This window comes from Lepidochelys olivacea (assembly GCF_965140295.1).
Source record: "Lepidochelys olivacea isolate rLepOli2 genome assembly, chromosome: 14".
Classification (NCBI taxonomy): domain Eukaryota; kingdom Metazoa; phylum Chordata; order Testudines; family Cheloniidae; genus Lepidochelys; species Lepidochelys olivacea.
The window spans coordinates 12536978-12556614 of record NC_140424.1 but is presented as its reverse complement, the minus strand read 5'-3'; the positions used below and the strand labels follow the sequence as shown (position 1 = coordinate 12556614).

The following is a 19637-nucleotide window of genomic DNA, read 5'->3' as shown; positions in this document are numbered from 1 at the left end:
AGAAGTTATGGCATGCTTCAGGTCCCTTACCCACCAGAGACACTTCCTTCAGAATGTGAAAATAAATACCCAGTGCTCATACCTTATTTATAACCTATGTTGCTTCAGGTTCTTAATACTTTAATAATTAATCTTCACTAATATAAACACCATTAGAATTTATTTGGTAAGACATGACATCTACATTACCTCTCCTACAGTTAAAATATTTATTTGTAAAACAGGGTTTCTTTCTACAGATTAAGTGCCCAAATCTGCTATCCTTACGCAACTGGACTACTCCAATGAGTAAAGACTGTAGACTGGCCAGAGATACTCGTTATAAACCATTACTGTTCTGCTGGAGACATATTGAACCCAAATTGTTCTCCCTCATCTCTAAAATATATATTAAAAAAAAACAAACAGCTAGACTGGCGAATACCAGACAATTAGTAATTTGGGAACTTCATACTTGCTAATGCAAGGAATCACAAATAAACATACTATAGCAGAAATGCTGAGCACAATGTATCTGCCAGAAAAACGTGTTGAGGATGTATCTTCCTCATGTTTAACTGTTTACAGAGATAATGTTGTGGAAAGAAGTTACTAGAAGAATACAACAGGTGTGGCTGTGCTCAAGACACAAAAATCAATTAAATAAAACGCAAGTGAGAGCTATTTAGTATTTAAGAGCAATTCAGCAATATAACTGGCTATGCCTTTAGTTTGACTGTTGCTTTACTCTGGTTGGTGCTTTGGCTGTCCCTAGGTTCCTTTTTACATTGTTTCATACTAGTGCTACCAATATCCTTGACTCTTCACATCTCAGTGACTGTCTCTGTTAGTTGATCTCTCTGACTCTTCTCTTTCTATTGTATGCCATTGGAGAAGTTAATACTTTGTTCAATTGTTTTTAAATTTGGTGTAATATAAATCTTGTCTCTAAGTGGTTCATTTATTAAAGCAAATACTGTATCCTTCCAAATCCAGATCATTAGTGCCTTTTTTTGCTTGGTGGTGATTGCCACTTAAATGAAACCCAGAATGGGATTCAGGTATATGTGAAATCTGTGGAAGGATTTCAGTCTAGTTTCCAATAGACTTGCATCTCCATCATATCTGGACATCTTTCTTAGTAGTTTCCTCAGAGACACCCAAAGACTGACTGGACAGGATGGTGAGCTGGTCTTGCATACCTTCAACAAGATCGGGGTGAGGCATGTTAATGAGTGACAGTAAGCACAGGAAGAAAAGGAGGACTTGTGGCACCTTAGAGACTAACAAATTTATTTGAGCATAAGCTTTTGTGAGCTACAGCTCACTTCATTGGATGCATGCTGTAGCTCAGGAAAGCTTATGCTCAAATAAATTTGTTAGTCTCGAAGGTGCTACAAGTCCTCCTTTTTTTTTTTCGGATACAGACTAACACGGCTGCTACTCTGAAACCTGTCAGTAAGCACAGGAAACTTGTATTTCTCTTGCTTGTTGTGAATCTGATTTGTAGTTAGAGGGCTTCAGTCTCCAGTTCTGATCATCTGACACCATTCCAGAGTGCTAAGAGTCACCTAATATATACTAAAAAGAAAAGGAGTACTTGTGGCACCTTAGAGACTAACCAATTTATTTGAGCATGAGCTCTGAAACCTAATATATACTGCTGACTTTCTGAGTGTTTTGTGGCACTGACGTGTTTCCTTAGCAGACTCCTTCCTTGTTACAGAAGTTGTTCAATGCTTATCCCAGAACAAACCAGGGAACGCTATTCAACCTCCAGATTCAGCGTCAGGAATATAAAACATCGCAGTGATGAGGTCTGAGTTGTAATGCTGAAGAAAGTTATGGCTATTAAATCTCAGGGGAAAACTGAGGAGGTGAACTTTTGCCAAAGTGAGTATATACAGAACCATAAGGAGAGAAAGTGAGGGAAGCAAAGAAAGATTGAAGGTCAGACCTATCAAGCTCTGGGAGCATGTTGGAGAAGAGAGATTAGTGACCACAATAATGAACTTTTCTGGAGACACAAGATTTAAAAGCTTTAATTGAAACATCAGCACTTGCCTTGACACTGGGAGCATGGCAATCCTTCTCACAGAAATGCATAACAGTAGCAAGAGTCTCAGATGACAACGGCTATAACTTAAGGAATACTTTTTATTTCCTTTAAAAAAAAACAACAACAGTAGTACTGGCAGATGCTGGACTTGGCAAACTGCCCAGTGTTTCCCCCTCTTCTCCTTATAACAGGATCCAAACCCTGCTACCTTCCCTAATGCTAGTGATGTGAGATATCTCCATATACATCACAGATGACTGAAAGCAGAAGCCTTCAGGATATTTTCTTGTTGCTCGAGAAAACAACAATTTTGCCTTAGTTGGAAATCCATCTCCTCACTTAAGCCTTTCGGAGCCAATGTCTGAAGGGTGTTATACCAACATGTTTCCCTTTTGGTGAAGTTTATTCTTGCTGTTCAGTGTCAGCTTCTCTACTCCTGTATGAACAGTGGGATATGTTCCATGTCTGTGACCTTGAGGCTAGAGCAGGAGGGTTGCTTCCTCCTACTAAATGCCTTTCCAGAATTTAATCTAAGCCTTTGCTTTTAATAGCAGCACTCAGCCTGCATCATCTCTCAAGGAGTGATTATGGGTTATGAGTAATATTTGGGTACAGTAGGCAGGTTTATTTTATATTTACAGAGACCTTGGCTGAGATTTTCTAAAGTGACTTGTGATTTTGCAAGCCCAACTTCTGACACCTTAAAAGAATCTGATTTTTCATAGAATGCGGATTCCCCTGCCCTCTGAAAATAGGGCCACTATAAGACACATTAGGGTGGGCTCTCAAAATCATGAATCACTTTTGAAAATCTCAGACTTGATTTCTCCCTGCCCTCCCCGCCTGGTTTTTGAAGCCTTAAACGTGGGGAGGAGGATGGTCATGTTGTTCAAAGCAGAGGATTTGGGAGTCAAGAGAGATGAGTACAGTTTCCTGCTCTGACACAGACTTCCCATGTGACCTTGGGCAAGTCGCTTAATTTTTCTCTAGTTGACCACCTCATCTTGTAGAGTTGTGAGGATAAATTCATTAATTTTTGCAAGGTGCTCAATTACTATGGCAATGTGGGACACACAAGTCTCACATAGACTTGCTATGAGCAGATGAACATTGAAAGGATCTTTGCTCATTCATTACTGCTCTTGGGCAATGAACCCTAGCCAAATGTGATTTGTTCTGTCTGAGCCTTTGTGATGTTTAAACTCCAGATTTGAATTTTGCACCTTGAGCACCTGTTGAACATTGACTCATGAGTTCTTCCTGTTTTCTTTTTGAAGTTGCCCTGTTCGTTAGACCTCAAAAGTAAGTTTAGAATGAAACTTTGCAAGTAAAATATAGGTCATAAAAATATAAAGGAAATCGGGCTTAATGACCAAAATTCAGTTAAAGAATATGAAATAGTGAACTGTGGAAAGCAGACAGGAGAGCAGATGGGAATTTTTGGAAATTGATGAAAGAACAAGTTACCTGAGAAGAATAAGCACAGGAGCGTATATACTCAGGAGGTTAAACACACACGAAAGGAAATGAGAGGAGAGATGCAATGAACTGCTGCTTATCATATGAAAGATAAGGAGAGAGGTAGCAAGGGAAGTTTTGTTTTATTAAAAAGGAATTTAAAGAAAACTCAGAGGAGCAGGGGAGGAAAACAAACTTTTGCTGAAGGTAAACAAGAGAGGATATCAGTGTACAATGTTTTTAAAATGTTACTATTTTTAATTCATAAAGATAGCAAGATGCATCATTTGTGGAACAACTATGAAAAAGAAATGGGATTGCTCATAATTTGTTTATTAGTAAGGGATCATATTAATTAAATAATATTACAGCAGATAAACAAGACTCGGAAAATCTATTGAGAATTTTCTCCCATTCCTCCTACTGTTTGTTAATTTAGGGACCAGTCCTCTCATAGAAACCAATGGCAACACTCACTTTTTCTTCAGTGGTGCAAGATAAGGCATCAGGTGCTGGTAAAATGGACCAGCTTGAAAAGCTCCATTTATGCATAGAACATGCATTGCCACTGAATAAGTGCTGTATACAAGTCCCACCTTCTCCTCCCCATGTGCTCTGTGTTCCATCAATGTGCCTAGGGCCTGATCCACAGAGTCCTCTAGGTGTGAGACAGTAATTAACTCTCCCTAGGCCATTAGTGTATCATAATGCTTAGTATGTCTGCTTGAGGCTGCCAGCAAAGGAATCCGCTGGAAAGGTTTTGTGATATAGTTATGTATCCAATGAGACTCACTTCATATCAACCATGGAACAGCTGTGGCAAATGGGGAAAGAAATTAACCTGATTTTACTCTGTGCTCTATTCACCTGATTTGTATGGGACATTTTAGGATCTGCTTTTCAATAAGGTTGTGAGAAAAATCCTTTCTGTTTTTATAAAAGGCCATTAATGTACCCCTGACTGTTTCACTGACTTCCTCCCCCTCAACTGTCTTTTTTTTATAAGCATCAAGCTAATTAAATACTCCTGCACTTTTAATGTGGATTGTAAAATGTTAATTAAATGTAGCGATTAGAGAGAGAATAATGATGGCTGCCACACATAGAGAGAGCACTAAAAAAATTCCAAACCCAAAATGGCATTTCAAGACTTTCTCTGGGGTCAGAAATAGCCTTCAAGGAGGAGAGAATAAGCAGCATGTTTCAAAGGGACCCCCCCATCAGAAGCAGGTAGTGAAGGGAACAACTTTTCCTCTTCCTTCTCTCAATGCATCTCCCTGCCCAAAAACAATTATTTCTCAAAGATGTGAGTGATTATATACCTTTTTCTGCTCTGCAGCTATTTTTTCTAAGCTTTCAAAGGTCCCTGGAAATAGGCCTGGCCAGGAAGCATGGATTAGAAAAACTGTTTTATTGGAATGGCCATACAAATATAAAAGACAACTTTACAAGATGTGAATCTGGACAGTGATCTAAGGAAAATGTGATGGGGGTCAAATTTTGTGCTTTTTAAAAATGGTATTAATAGGGGCCTTTTGTAAGCAAGAACACCCCATACTTGGAGGTGATTTATTTAAAATCAAATGTGACTTTTATTTTTTCTTCCTGTACTGTGTTCAGATAATGGTGATGGTGGGGCGGGGGTGTCTTTTTCTTTTGTGGGCAATACTCTGCGATTATTTTAGTTTTATAATATAAAGTCATATTTCTATGGCAGATATATAATTAGGTCATAAAAGAATTGTTACACACATGGCTGCCATGGGAGGTTTCTGAACCCATGGGACATTAGAAAGTCCTGGATCTAATTTATCACAATAATAAAAGAACATTCTTCTATAGCAGCTAGGTGATTAATACAGTAACTAATTGTTTGCTATCTCTTATATAGTCATTGTTTCTATCCCTTCCAACAATCATCGTCCTACTATGTACCATCTCTTTCACCCTCCCCAATTCCTCATGCTAACTGCAGTGTTTGGTATACTGGTAAGTATCTTCTGAGGTCACTGGGGTGACCTATGGAGTGCACAAAGTAACATGGTGCAAAGACAGAGCAGCAACTAAGGCTTAAGAACTGCTCTGATTTCCATGGTCTCTGTCAGAAAGAGGTGGAGGAAAACTGTATCAAAGCATAATGTAGCCTTCAAAGTGCAAGACACTCCAGGGATTATCTTGTATTTCTTATCCATCCTCATCTTGGAGGTCTTAGCTACCGGCTGAAATTAAGCACACAAAATCTAAGGTCAGCTACACTATATGGACAATAGGAGTACTTGTGGCACCTTAGAGTCTAACAAATTTATTTGAGCATAAGCTTTCGTGAGCTACAGCTCACTTCATCAGATGCATGTAGTGGAAAATACAGTGGGGAGATTTATATACACAGAGAACATGAAACAATGGGTGTTACCATACACACTGTAACCAGAGTGATCACGTAAGGTGAGCTATTACCAGCAGGAGAGCGGGGGGGGGGGGCGGGGGGAGATGGACCTTTTGTAGTGATAATCAAGCTGGGCCATTTCCAGCAGTTGACAAGAACATATGAGGAACAGTGTTTGTGTGTGTGTGTGTGGGGGGGAGATAAACAGGGGGAAATAGTTTTACTTTGTGTAATGACTCATCCACTCTCAGTCTTTATTCAAGCCTAAGTTAATTGTATCCAGTTTGCAAATTAATTCCAATTCAGCAGTCTCTCGTTGGAGTCTGTTTTTGAAGGTTTTTTGTTGAAGAATTGCCACTTTTAGGTCTGTAATTGAGTGACCAAAGAGATTGAAGTGTTCTCCGACTGGTTTTTGAATGTTATAATTCTTGATGTCTGATTTGTGTCCATTTATTATTTTATTCTTTTATTGTCCAGTTTGACCAATGTACATGGCAGAGGGGCATTGCTGGCACATGATGGCATATATCACATTGGTAGATGCGTAGGTGAATGAGCCTCTGATAGCGTGACTGATGTGATTAGGCCCTATGATGGTGTCCCCTGAATAGATATGTGGACACAGTTGGCAACGGGTTTTGTTACAAGGATCGGTTCCTGGGTTAGTGGTTCTGTTGTGTGGTGTGTGATTGCTGGTGAGTATTTGCTTCAAGTTGGGGGGCTGCCTATAAGCAAGGACTGGCCTGTCTCCCAAGATCTGTGAGAGTGATGGGTCGTCCTTCAGGATAGGTTGTAGATCCTTGATGATGCACTGGAGAGGTTTTAGTTGGGGGCTGAAGGTGACGGCTAGTGACGTTCAGTTATTTTCTTTGTTAGGCCTGTCCTGTAGTAGGTAACTTCTGGCTACTCTTGTGGCTCTGTCAATCTGTTTCTTCACTTCAGCAGGTGGGGATTGTAGTTGTAAGAATGCTTGATAGAGATCTTGTAGGTGTTTGTCTCTGTCTGAGGGGTTGGTGCAAATGCGGTTGTATCGTAGAGCTTGGCTGTAGACAATGGATCGTGTGGCGTGGTCTGGATGAAAGCTGGAGGCATGTAGGTAAGCATAGTGGTCAGTAGGTTTCCAGTATAGATTGGTGTTGATGTGACCATCGCTTATTAGCACCGTAGTGTCCAGGAAGTGGATCTCTTGTGTGGACTGGGCCAGGCTGAGGTTGATGGTGGGATGGAAATTGTTGAAATCATGGTGGAATTCCTCAAGGGCTTCTTTTCCGTGGATCCAGATGATGAAGATGTCATCAGTGTAGTGCAAGTAGAGTAGGGGCATTAGGGGACGAGAGCTGAGGAAGTGTTGTTCTAAGTCAGCCATAAAAATGTTGGCATACTGTGGGGCCATGTGGGTACCCATAGCAGTGCTGCTGATTTGAAGGTATACATTGTCCCCAAATTTGAAATAGTTATGGGTGAGGACAAAGTCACAAAGTTCAGCCACCAGGTTTGCCGTGACATTATCGGGGATACTGTTCCTGATGGCCTGTAGTCCATCTTTGTGTGGAATGTTGGTGTAGAGGGCTTCTACATCCATAGTGGCTAGGATGGTGTTTTCAGGAAGATCACTGATGGATTGTAGTTTCCTCAAGAAGTCAGTGGTGTCTCTAAGATAGCTGGGAGTGCTGGTAGCATAGGGCCTGAGGAGAATACTTATTTTAAAATGGCTTCTTTGCAACAAAAAATGTTTTTGACCTATCTAAAAAAAAATCAGATTTTTGAAATTTACACATCGATACACTTCTTAACCACAACAAGGTCTGACCTATAGGCAGCCACTTCAATTTCTTAATTAACAATTAGGTCTGATTATTTCTCTTTATGCTGGGATTTTATTCTATTTTATGTAGATCCTTCTACTGCCTTCCTCACCATAGTATCAAAGCACCTTTCAGTAGTGCATTAAACAATGTTACTAACATCTGAAGTGGTTGCATATGTTTGTGCTGGATGATATGCATGCTGAAATAGAGCTGGATGAATCCTATGCTTTCTATAAATTGTTGAGCTGTTCTTTGATTGGATTTCATTGGGTTTTTTTACTATTTGGGCTGGTAGCTGTGGTACATGAATAACCTCAACTGTTACAGAGAATAATGTTTTTGTGTTGGAAAATGTTTATAAAACTCTTCATAGCTTATTGTCTTCTGCTATCCAGTAGCTTTGAAAACTCATTTACTGCCCTAGTAATGACGACATATTGTAGGACACCTGGTTGTTGATCCAGGTCCTTGTGATATTGCCACTTAGAGTTGCCAGTTGCCTGGTTTTTAACATGAATGTTGCTAAAAAGTTGCTTTTTGCTTTCTATTGTTGGTTTAAAGTTTCCAGACCAGTGGTGAGCTGGAGCCGGTTTGCGCGAACTGGTTGTTAAATTTTGAAGCTGGTTTAGAACTGGTTGTTAAAGGGGTGGGCAAACTCCAGCCCGCGGGCCACATTTGGCCCGCAGGACTGTCCTGTCAGGCCTGCCTGAGCTCCCGGCTGGGGAGGCTCCCCTGGCTGAGAATCCCTTTTTAATTTTTACTCACCTGGTGGCACTTTGGCAGCGGGTCCTTCACTCGCTCTGGGTCTTCAGTGGCACTTCGGCGGCACATCCTTCAGTGCCGCTGAAGACCTGGAGCGACTGAAGGAACGAGTTCTTCAGATTTTGGCAGCTCATCACTGGATATAACCGCAAATTTCCACCAAAGATAATTAGCCATTTTCATTCTTAAACATCCTATGGAGACGCGTGTACATCTTAGCTTTCAACTAACTCTTCTCTCGGATTTCCAGTAGCCCCATAACCTCACCATTTTGTAATGTGGTTATATTGTTTGGCAAATTTGTCAACATGTAGCTCTTTGTAAGTGAATACAGAACTTTGCCAAGGATTGCCCAAATGTAAGATTTATAGGTCTGACAAATGGTTGTAATATATAGATGATGAGCTCATTCTTGCTGGATTTGTTCTTTGTTGTTATAATGACTTTGGATCTGGCTGCTGAAAGCCTCCAATCATCCAAATACAGTTGTTCATGTTGTACATAATAGAGTGCAAATATGTGAGAGCAGACAGGAGTTAAATGGATGGCTAAAAGTGAGGATGGTTCTTTCACATGCATGAGCCTGTAAGTAAAACTCATGGAGCATATGAAAGAAGGATTGTTCCATGGGCAAATGTCTTTTAAGGAAAACAGGCATTTCTCATGGAAGAATAAACCCCTGGGTTGACCTTCTTCAAAGCAGACTAGCCTAATTAGAATATTTTTCCATTAAAATTAATAGAAGATGTATCTAAATCTGAATCATGGTCAGAGAGATGAAAAGTGTCTGGTCACCTGCTCACATACAGTTCATCAGAATAGAATGATCTGTGCTAGAAGTTTGTATGCTGCACAATTAGGCTCACACTTAGTATGCAACTGAGGAACTAAGAGGGAGAGAAGAGATAATAAATATCCGAAGATTGATACAAATGACAACAATTGGAATTGATTGTGGGAACACAGTGTTTACTGAAATAACATTGACTTGGTGCTACTGAGGAGGCTATTAGTGTTGAGACAAGTGACTCTGGCTGCATATGCTATTTAACCAAAGAATGGTCCGTTCTAGAAGGCAATGTAATAGGCTTCATGTGGAAAAAAAGGGAAAATCCTGGAAGACCCAAGATAGCATGGTAAAAGCGTGTAGGGGAAAACAGAATTAGAAGTTTGACGCCATCGGGCAGTGGGCATGGGACCCTAGAGGAAAGTTGTGCAAAATAATATATGAAAGCTGAAATTCACTTACAAGAGAAGTATGCTAGCATGCAAAGGCAGCACATAAAATGAACGGTATTTGTATCAGAAAAAAGGAGCCAGCTGTAGTATACTATCTGAGAATGAGGCATATCTTTCTTGTTCGTGACAATGAAGTTATTCTGAGTGCATATTTATTGCTGCAGATGGCACTGTTTTTATGTGATACTTTAGATTAGGCTCAGATTGATAACCAGAAAATCTCGAGTACTTCACACACCTTAAAATGAATCTTAAAATTTCTTTAAATATTAATGCCTTCCTTCTAAGGTGAAAGATGACAGTACAGACAAGGATTTAATGGACTGATTTTATATTAAAAAGAGAGAAATAGAATATGAATCCCAAATCTGTTGCTCATCCTACATTTTTAATTACTCCTCCTAGCAGTATGTTTCATCTCTGAAACCTGGTCAAAATTCAGTGCATGCATATCTGCATCACGTGGACAAAGCAGAACGATTCCAAAATTTTGCAACACTTGTCCAGTAGCTTTTGTGATACAGTCAAAGGTGGGGCCAGAAGATCAGTACTTAAAGGACTCGAATTATATCCAAGATTAACTGGAGCAAATGGAATGCTGCCGTAGTGCCAGTAATGAAAAAGAGTGGGGATGTCTGTATCTGTGGTGACTGGCCAAGGTTACCATTAACTCAGCATTACATCCGGATCAGTATCCTTTACCCAGAATAGAAGATATAGTTGCCTCCTTAGCTCGTGGCAAGAATTTCTCCAAGACCAACCTGGCCCAAGACTATCTACAAATGGAAATATGAGACAGTGTGGGCCATTAGAGGGCTCACAAACTATTTAAAGGGTTACTCCCAATTCCTATGCACTATGTGGGGAAACTAGCAGGAACTTTTCTCAACCCCAAAGTAAATTTTTTTTTCATGTTTTTCTCTTGTTCTAGGTATTTACTTTGTAATGAGAATTCACAGTAGCTTGAATTTGGCTTGAACATTAGCAGATGTCTGCACTGGATCAAGTGATGCATGGTAAGTTGGCCATTGAGTCAATGTTGTTTTAATACCTCCCTGTGGGAGGTAACTGCTGTCTTAATACCCTTGGGTAGTTTGCGCTTCCAACTCCATTGTTAGCTATTTGCAACTCCATGGTTTATCTTAACAAGGATGGTACATCTGCTGTAGGCTTTTATGTTGTATACAGGCACAATAAATTATACTAAAAGATCAGAGAGTGGGTGCAAAGATCACACGCAGGTCAGTACCTGGATGGGAGACGACAAAGAAACACCTGTGTACTGCAGGAATTAGTGTCCGGGCCAGTAGATGGCATTGTTCCTTCTAAATCTGCATGGAATTAATGCTTTTCATGTTCAATAACAATGCTGTTGGGGGTTGTGGTGAGTAACAGTCTTGCTAGAGGTGTCACTTTTTTGGCTGAGACGTAAAACAAAGGCATTGTCACATGAGCGAATCTGAGTTGATTTATGGTTTTAAGTAGAATCATGGGTAAATATTTGCAGTGAAAACCACAGGCCGACTTAGACTAACAGCTTGAACATTTTGATTCAAACCTATTCATTAGAACCAAAAGTAGAGTGAACAGACATCCTGGTTTTAAAGGGACAGTCCTGTATTTAAGCCCTCAGGTGTCCTGACTTTTTCTTAAAAATGGGCTAATTGTCCCGTATTTTCTGTCTTCCCCTCCATCAGTACTGGCGGGTCCTGCTGCTGGTGGATCCCTGCTCACCAGCCACCCGCCCACTAGTGGTGAGTTGGGGGGTCCAGAGGCCAGCGATGGGGCTGGGTGTGCAAGACTGGTGGTGGGGCGAACACGCAGCTCACAGGGCCGGCCGCTCCCCCGCTGGTCTGTCAGTGCAGTCCACACTGCATGCCAGCTCTCAGCTGGCAGGGCTCCGCCACCTGTCCTGTTTCCAGCTGACACTGGCTGCGTGCTGCAAGCTGAGGTGGCTGGTCAGTGCGGGCAGATGTCAGGTAGCGACCAGTTACATGTCACCTGTGCTGCCCACCCATCGGCCCTTTATGTGCTTCCTCTCTGGCTGTCCTCTCCCTGCTTTGTCCCTTCACCCCACAGCCCTGCTGTTCCTCCATATTTCCCGCAGCAGGGCGCGCCCTGCTCCCAGCGCTGTGTGGAGAACCAGCCCCTGGTTGGAGTGCTCGGCTCACCAACAGCCTGGCTGGCAGGCTCTTTCCTTCCCTCACTGCCTCTGGTTGGGCCGGTCCCCCGAGCTTTGCACAGCGCTGGCATGGGGAAGCTAAGCTCTGGAGTGATGGGGGAGGGGAGCAATGTCCCGTCTGTTTGCACCCCGAACTTGCAGGCTCCACAGCAGCCGCCGGGGCAGGAGCTTAGCACCCTCTTCACCTGCCTCCCATCTCGGTCGTTCCCCCAGGAAGCACGTTCCCTAGGCACCCTCCTCTGCTGAGCCACCTCTCTGGCCGGTTTCACTGAAGTCAGTGTTCCTGCAGTCAGGTTCCTTGGGCCCTGGTGCACAATGCATCCTTAGGGCTTAACCCCTTGCTGCCTGCGATGTAGCCCAGGGACAGGAGGAGGCTGGGCTATATTGGTTGCTAACAGCAGCCTGAAGGTGTTAGCTGCCTTTTCTTTCTGTGAGGGCAGGAAGGGACAAGTTGCTTCCAGCCACACAGGAGCGGTGAGGAGGGGAAGAGATGAGCTCTGCTAAGACACAGGCCAGGTCATCCCTTCCCCCTTTTCTCCTCCCCTGCAGCTGGAAGCAGCTCCCATCCCTTCCCTCCCAATGTCAAAAGGATGCTGCAGGCCACATTCTGGCAGAAATTGGGGGGGGCATGTGACCCTGCATGTTCTTTCCCCCCCACCCCAAATGTGTTGCCTCAGGAAGATGTGGCACCAGGTACCAGGAGGGGCAGGTCCATCCTGGAGGCCCAGCCAGGCATGGAGGGCGGAGAGCCCTGGGCAGGGAGGGTTGGGTTGGTCGGTTACCTCCCCTGTGTGACAGAGGGGTGTGTGTGTGTCACCCCTCCCCGTATGAACCCTAAAGCCTTAAAGATAAGAGGGTAAATAAAAAGAATCCAACTAGGCAGTATTTCTTTTTCACAGGGGCTCAGTAAACTTGATGTTAATTTGAACGTTTGTACGATTGATTGCTGTTGAACTTGCTTGAATCTGAGTAATTTTACCAGGTGTCCTGTATTCAGCACAGGAAAATATGGTCACCCTAACCAAAAGTAAAACACAAAACTGCTGCGTTTCCCTTGGTTTTGTGAAGAGCTTGAAACCAGGCGATACGTCAAATTTCAGTCTATCATCAACACGCTAATATTTGGAGAGCTGCATGCATCTGTGTGAACTGAAACAAAAAGTAATGTTGGCATGAGCCCATGTAAATAAAGTTAAACTGCCAGTTCTGCAACAGCTTTAGTATCGGCCATGGTGTTCTGGCCAACCTGCCCACTTAAAATTCACCCAGAGTTTCAGCTGAAATACAGTATACTTCGCTTTTAATTGTAGGGCAGCGCCATGCACTGTTAAACGGAAGTTGTTTCAACCCCAGAGGTGACTTCATTTTGGTGATCTATGAAGTAGTTGACCATTGGGATCCTTCAGGTTTAAATGCTGTATAAGTATAAGGTGGTGGTGTGTTCAGGCTCCAGAAATCTAGTGAGAATGAGCACATTAAATATTGATGTGTTTTGCAGACTTTACTTCTAACTCTTTCATTCTCTCCTCTTTTTCCTCCCCCCAACTTTAATACTCTCTAGGTTACTAATACTAGTACACAGGTCCTTACTGTGTCCTAGTACTGAAGTCCTTACTCAGGTAGTGCACTCCTGAAACATATTTTCAGTTTTGACAAAATAAAGACTTTAGGATTGGGTCCAATAATGTTTTTGTTTTGTGGGCGGAGGGTGAGTGTGCATGATACTAACACAATAAAACTTATATTATGCTTATATATTGTATATGTCAAGTTTTGCTACAGTGGCTCAAAAAAAATACTGTTTCCAGTGGTATGTGATGTATTGGGAATTTCTTCAGAAATATAAGCACATGTTAGTTGCAGACATGACCATCTGCATTAGTATCTGTGAAGGAATGTTTGTATAGGTCTGTAGTGGTCATTAAAGGGTCAACATTTATCGACAATTGGGACACAGATAGTTTCTATTCTAAATGTAGAGGAAAAACAATGATGATTTCAGTTACCATTAGGTAGTGATTGTTTTCAGAAGCTGACCTTTCATTAGTGGTCGTTGTCCATGAAAGTAAAATCTGCAGTTACAGTAAAATCTGCAGTCTGAGCAGAACATGTATTTTTAGTTCAAAGCTGTTGGAGCAAAACATCCTATGGAAATTGCTTTTTGCTTGAGCAAGCAAAAACAACTCACAAACAAAACCCCCAAAACAAACAAAAAAAGCCTTTATTGTTTTCTCCATGAAACAGGAAGATTGGGTTATACTTAATGGGTCACCTCAGATGTGGAATTTTTTCACTGCTGAATAATCTATTTAGTTCATTACTTTTTGAAACATTGCGAGAGTCTGGAAAAAAATCTTAATATTCTGTGGGTTCAGGATAAGCGCTAATGAAAATTTAAATTAAAAAAAAAAGCGCACTCGGCTATTGAAATTAGTTTTCATCAAGTCCAGTCATGTTTGAACATGAATGAGATTTTCTAAGTGTGTGGTTGTCATTAGATATTGGCCTATATTCTTTTCCATTCATATTCTTACACTATACCATTCCTGTGCTGTCTGAATGCTCTGCATCCATATGCTCCTGAACTTAGGGACAGTTTGGGATCAAATGGACTGAGACCCATCTCTGGTTGATTATGCCATTACAAGTCTCTTACATTTCAGGCTTCTAGGGCTAGATTCAGAAGGGGAACTTAGATGTTGCCAGGCTCAGCTTTGTTGCAGTTAACTTTCGGGAGCCCTGCCACTAGTAGTATTCACAACCCCAAATGAGGCACCTGGGTTCCCTACACAAAGCGTGGGGAGAGTTAGGTGCCTAAAAAAGGGATTCATAGAAGTCAGCACATTGAGCAGGGACCTGCTTAAGCTAACCAGTAAGAAAAGTGGACAGAGTGGTATGACAGAAGTCGCACACTTCAAAGGGAGTGAGGCACCTACCTCTGCTCAGGATTCAAAGTCATGAACATTCTCTTGAAGTTAATGAGTAAGCCAGTCCTTCCTCAGGAAAAATGGAAGAGGAGGAGATGGTGCCTTCTTAATACTCAATCATGCAGTGATTAGAACTCACCCAAGATGTGGGAGATCCTGGAGTCATCCTCTCTCTATCTCTGTCTCAGTGACTATATAAGTATTTCATACAACAGGGAACAGCGACAGCTGGAGAGATTGACAGAGACCCATCTCAGAATACCCTATAGCCCAATGGTTAGGGCATGCAGCTGGGCAATAGAAGACCTGAATTCAAGTCATCTCGCTGAATCAGGCAGCATACGGATTTGAATCCACGTCTTCCACATCACTGGTGAGTGCTCCAGTCATTGGGCTATTGGATAAAAGGGAGGAGTGCATCAGCCCCGCCTCTTCCTTTTGTCATCTTTTGTGTAGGTTAAGCATGCTTTGAGCATGCCTACTGGATTGGGCTGTGCTGGGGACTTTGGAGGGAACTCCTAATTCATGAATCCTCTTGGGTTTAGGTGTGAGTTAGGCACCTAGCAGCCTGACATGGACTTATGTGGCTTTTTGTATGCCCGCCGGCAGAAATTTTAGGTTCCTCAGGGATTTTAGTAGTGGAAACCCAGATGCCTCCAGGGTTAGCTGGCAGCAGAGCAATGTGAATGTCAGTTGCACCTAAATGTTGGATTCACGGTACCTAAAACGGCAGTGAGGCATTTAAGTCCCCTTTGTGAATCTAGCTCCTATTGTGTAGGAAGCTTTATTTTTAAACTTTTCTCTTTATTTATTGGCTGTTGAAAGGTAGGTGGTAGAAATGAAAATGTCTCAAGACTTCTCTGACAATTGACCTGGAATCGTTTTCATTATAGTGGAAAGATATTTGTGATGAAGAATATAAAGCTGAGATTGATAAACAAATATATTTCAGCACCCTTTACAGCATCTAGTTGGATTTTTTTTTTTTATCACCATGCTGGTCTGCAACTGCACCACCAGCTATCAGATAAAACGATCTATTGAGGTCCCTTTCCCCAGTTCCTGAACTAAAGGTTGAATACTAGTTGAATGACAATGAGCCATAAAAATAAGCTTTGTGGAGAAGATCAGCTAATCATACTGTTGCAGGAATTTAAATGCATTGCCTCCTTTGAATTTGTTTTCACCTTAAAGGGTAAGTCATCTTTCTCATTATTTGTAAAACTTTGAATAAGTGGGGGAGAGAAAATAGATGCACAAAAGAGAGTTTCTTGACATTCTTGTCAATATACATGTTTGGAACTGACAGCATGAGAAATTGTCGTATCAGTTTAAAAAAATGAAACTCCTCAGGGCTCTGAAAACACAAGATGAAGACAGTAGCATCTGTATGCTAGGGATGTGATATATGAATCTTTCTAACCATTCGAGGAAGATCAGTGACTGCCACACATGCTTTCCCTTCAAACATCATTACAGTAATTAGCATTATGAAAAGTGTTATAATAATGGTGGGTGTGGGTGTGTGTGTATGTGGGGGGGAGTTTGCAAGCAAATAAATACATAGGTGAATAACATCCCAGGCATAGGTGTAGGAGGAATTTGTAGTTAATTTTCCGTGGGAAACTACATAATGCTGTAAAGCACAGTATAACTTAACGAGCTTATTACCAGCCTACTTATCTTATGCATTAGCATGGTATGCAAAGTCATGGAAAAGTAATTTCTGAAGCACAAGGTAAGTGAGAAGCAAATTTGAATATAAGGCAGGAAGAAGCGTAATATTAGAGACATGCAGAAATGTAACCACTGCTCACTAGGCTCCAGTGATAGGCTGAACTTTAAATGTCTTGGCTCTGGGGGATTTTAAGTCAGACCATAATGCTGCTCTGGCATTCCTGGTTTGTTTTTAAATTTTAAGTTTCAATTTTTTTTTTTTAAATCTGAGCCCCATCCTGCACTGTGTTGGACATCCCTCAGATCCCGCTGAGGTCAGTGGGAATTCATCTGGTTAAGGAGCTCAGGATTTGGCTCAATGGGTGCTGAGAGTTCACAGGACCTAGCAAGATGGGATTTGTGGTATTAACTATGTTGATGTGAAGGAGGAAGTTCCATGTTGATTTTTGTGTTATGTTTCTCTGAAGCAGTAGCCCTACTGGTCCTGTATTTTATGTAAGGTTTTGTGTAAAGAAGTATGTACAGCACAGTATCATTGATTTTGTTTGTAATGCTCGCATAAACTTCTTCTTGAGCTCAGCATGGCAGTTACCACTTGGCCTTTGCAATCTCTGTGTGTTTCAATATTACAGCAATACGTAACTCTTATGGATCTCTACTTATTAAGGAATTTATTAAAAGGGAAATACAATGTAACTTGCTCTTAGAATTGTTCTCAAGGTGCCTTCTCTTAGTGGCTGCTCTAAAACATTCCCTGTGAAGTTTTGTTTGACTATTTTTGCAAGGTAACCAGTTTCTGCTGGTCCTTTCATTTTTGAAACCTGTCGTAATGTGTCTATTTCATGGGCCTAATCCTGAGAGCTGCTAAGCACAACTTGCTGCTGCTCAATTTGAAAAACCTGAGGATTGGGCCCAATTATGCTATCCAGGGTTGCAATTGCTCAGTCTCTCTCCACCCAGTGATATCTGGCATTTAAATGCCACCCTCTATTTCAAAGGAGCACAAAATGCTTTATAAACTATAGAGATAAATTGCCCCCTTGGGAATGAAATGCGGCTGCCTCTGGGGTGGTGAAATGCAATTGAAAGCAATATAACAACACAGCTGTCAGATCCACACTTTATATTTGGGTACATGCAGGGTAGGCAAACTTATGTAGTACATAAATTTCAGCCATGAGCTGAAATAGTCATTGCACTGCTACTGGCAGAAGATAAAAACAAAATCAAGCATTGTAGTTTACAGGAGACTAGCACCTTCTCTGGTTCTCTCTTGCCTGGGTATGCGGGGAGTTGCTAAGGAAAAGTACTGGGCGCTGCATTGTTTGTTGTTTTTTAAAGCACCTTCATTTTACAAGATGTTTTGCACTGTGGGAATTTCACCATGAAATTGGTCAAGATTTAAGAGCATACTTACTCACCTGACGATACAGCGTATTTGAATGCTTAGCTCTATAAAACAAGTGTTACCAGGACCACCTTTTGACAAAGCTTTTCCATTATTTCAATACACCACATAGCCATAAAAGCAGCTAAAAGAGTTTTGTGTTTTTGTTTTTTGAAACTCTTCAAGGTCATTATTTGAATAGGAAGGTAATTGGATTTGAGACACCATAACCTGTGGGATGTTTATGACATCCCTAATGAATGGTACAAGGTACCACTTGTTCCAAATAATGTTGAAATTAGCATTGAAATGACTGTTGTCACTTTAAAGTTTAGATATGAAAAACAATTAGCAGTCAATCTTTTCTGATTTTTAGAATACTTTCTACATGGGTATCCACTCTAAATGGAATGATTAAACTATTTTACTAGCTCACTAACTCTTTCACAATTGCTTACCTCTCTTTATTGTCCAGCTACACTGAAAGAAGGACGGGAGACACTTGATATGGTTTTAATCAGGCCACAACCTTAATATTAGATGTCTGGGACTACTCAATAGATAAGTGAACAGTACAGGTAACTCCATGCTCATTCACTATCTACCCAGACAGCTTCCACTAGCCCCGCTCTTTTTCCATCCAGATGTCACACTGCCTAGTATGGGACACAGCTAAAAATGCCAATCGTAGGTCAGACTGCCATAAAACAGGGCATGTACCCCAAACTGGTGGTATGTTCTATCGTAAGATTTCACCAAGCCAATAACAAATGTGTGCTTCCAAAACACTATACTAGTTATTATGAGGCCACAGACAGTCTTCTTCAGGCACTCTAGCCCCTCATGCACCACCCAGACAAACCAGAATTCTGTGATAAGTGATTATTAAAACCAAGAATCACACACATTCGGTTCTTCTGGTTCCAAAGCACCAGACACACACCCCAGGTCAAAATATACTTCAGATCTTATCCAAAACTCACGCTGGTAGCCAGTCCTTTAGTAAACTGAAAACTAAAGGTTTATTAATATATCTAAGGGAAGGTGAATGCAGTCCCCCCTCCCCCCAGCACAAACACTTATGCAAAAACCAAGCCTTTTGTAGCTACTCTCCGAGGAGAGGATCATTATCTGCTGATTCCCTGTTCCCAGAGTCTCAAAATTAAAGCCCAAGCTGCAAAAAGGGAAAGTTAACCTATTCATGAGTGTGCTAGTTATGAGCTAAAGCTGTTATGAACTTGTTACCACAGAAAAAACCATTGGTTAGGTTTGAAGGACCGACTCTGACCATAATACTTGTTGGAGTTGGGAGTGATCTCTGGTAAGCTTATTAGCATGCGTGTGGGTTCTTTTTATTTTTAAAAAATATGTTTTCTGTTTACTGATTTCACCTTAAGAATAAATGTGCTTGCTTAGGAAGAGCTGTGTGATACTGTGTAACTGTTGGCAATTAATCTCTGGAGAGAAAGCAAAGCTCGGATCCTGGCCTGTTTAGGCAGTCTGGCTTACTGGAGAGATCACAGCATAGGCAGGGAACTGTGCAGCCTGGAAAAACCATGGTCAGGAGAGAGAGACACAAACAAGTCACTACCATGACATGTGACAGAACAGCTGGGAGCCTCGAGTGGGTGCCTTTGAGGGACCACAAGTTCTGTTGCCCTGAGCTGTGACAGTCATTTTACAATATTTATGAAACTGCTTGCAAAGAACATTAATCCTGTGCTATATTTTGTAATAATTTCAGGCTTACTCAGGGGTGAAAGTAAAATTTCT

At 41.5% G+C, this 19637-nt stretch overlaps 1 long non-coding RNA gene across 2 annotated transcripts in view; it reads left to right on the top strand.

Annotated features, from left to right (window-relative positions):
• LOC311530735 overlaps positions 1–19637 on the top strand; it is a 233852-nt gene that overhangs the window by 56973 nt on the left and 157242 nt on the right. For both annotated transcript variants that reach the window (XR_014714079.1, XR_014714080.1), the window contains exon 2: positions 10623–10707. This is a non-coding gene — a long non-coding RNA (uncharacterized lncRNA). The remainder of the gene's footprint in view (positions 1–10622; positions 10708–19637) is intronic.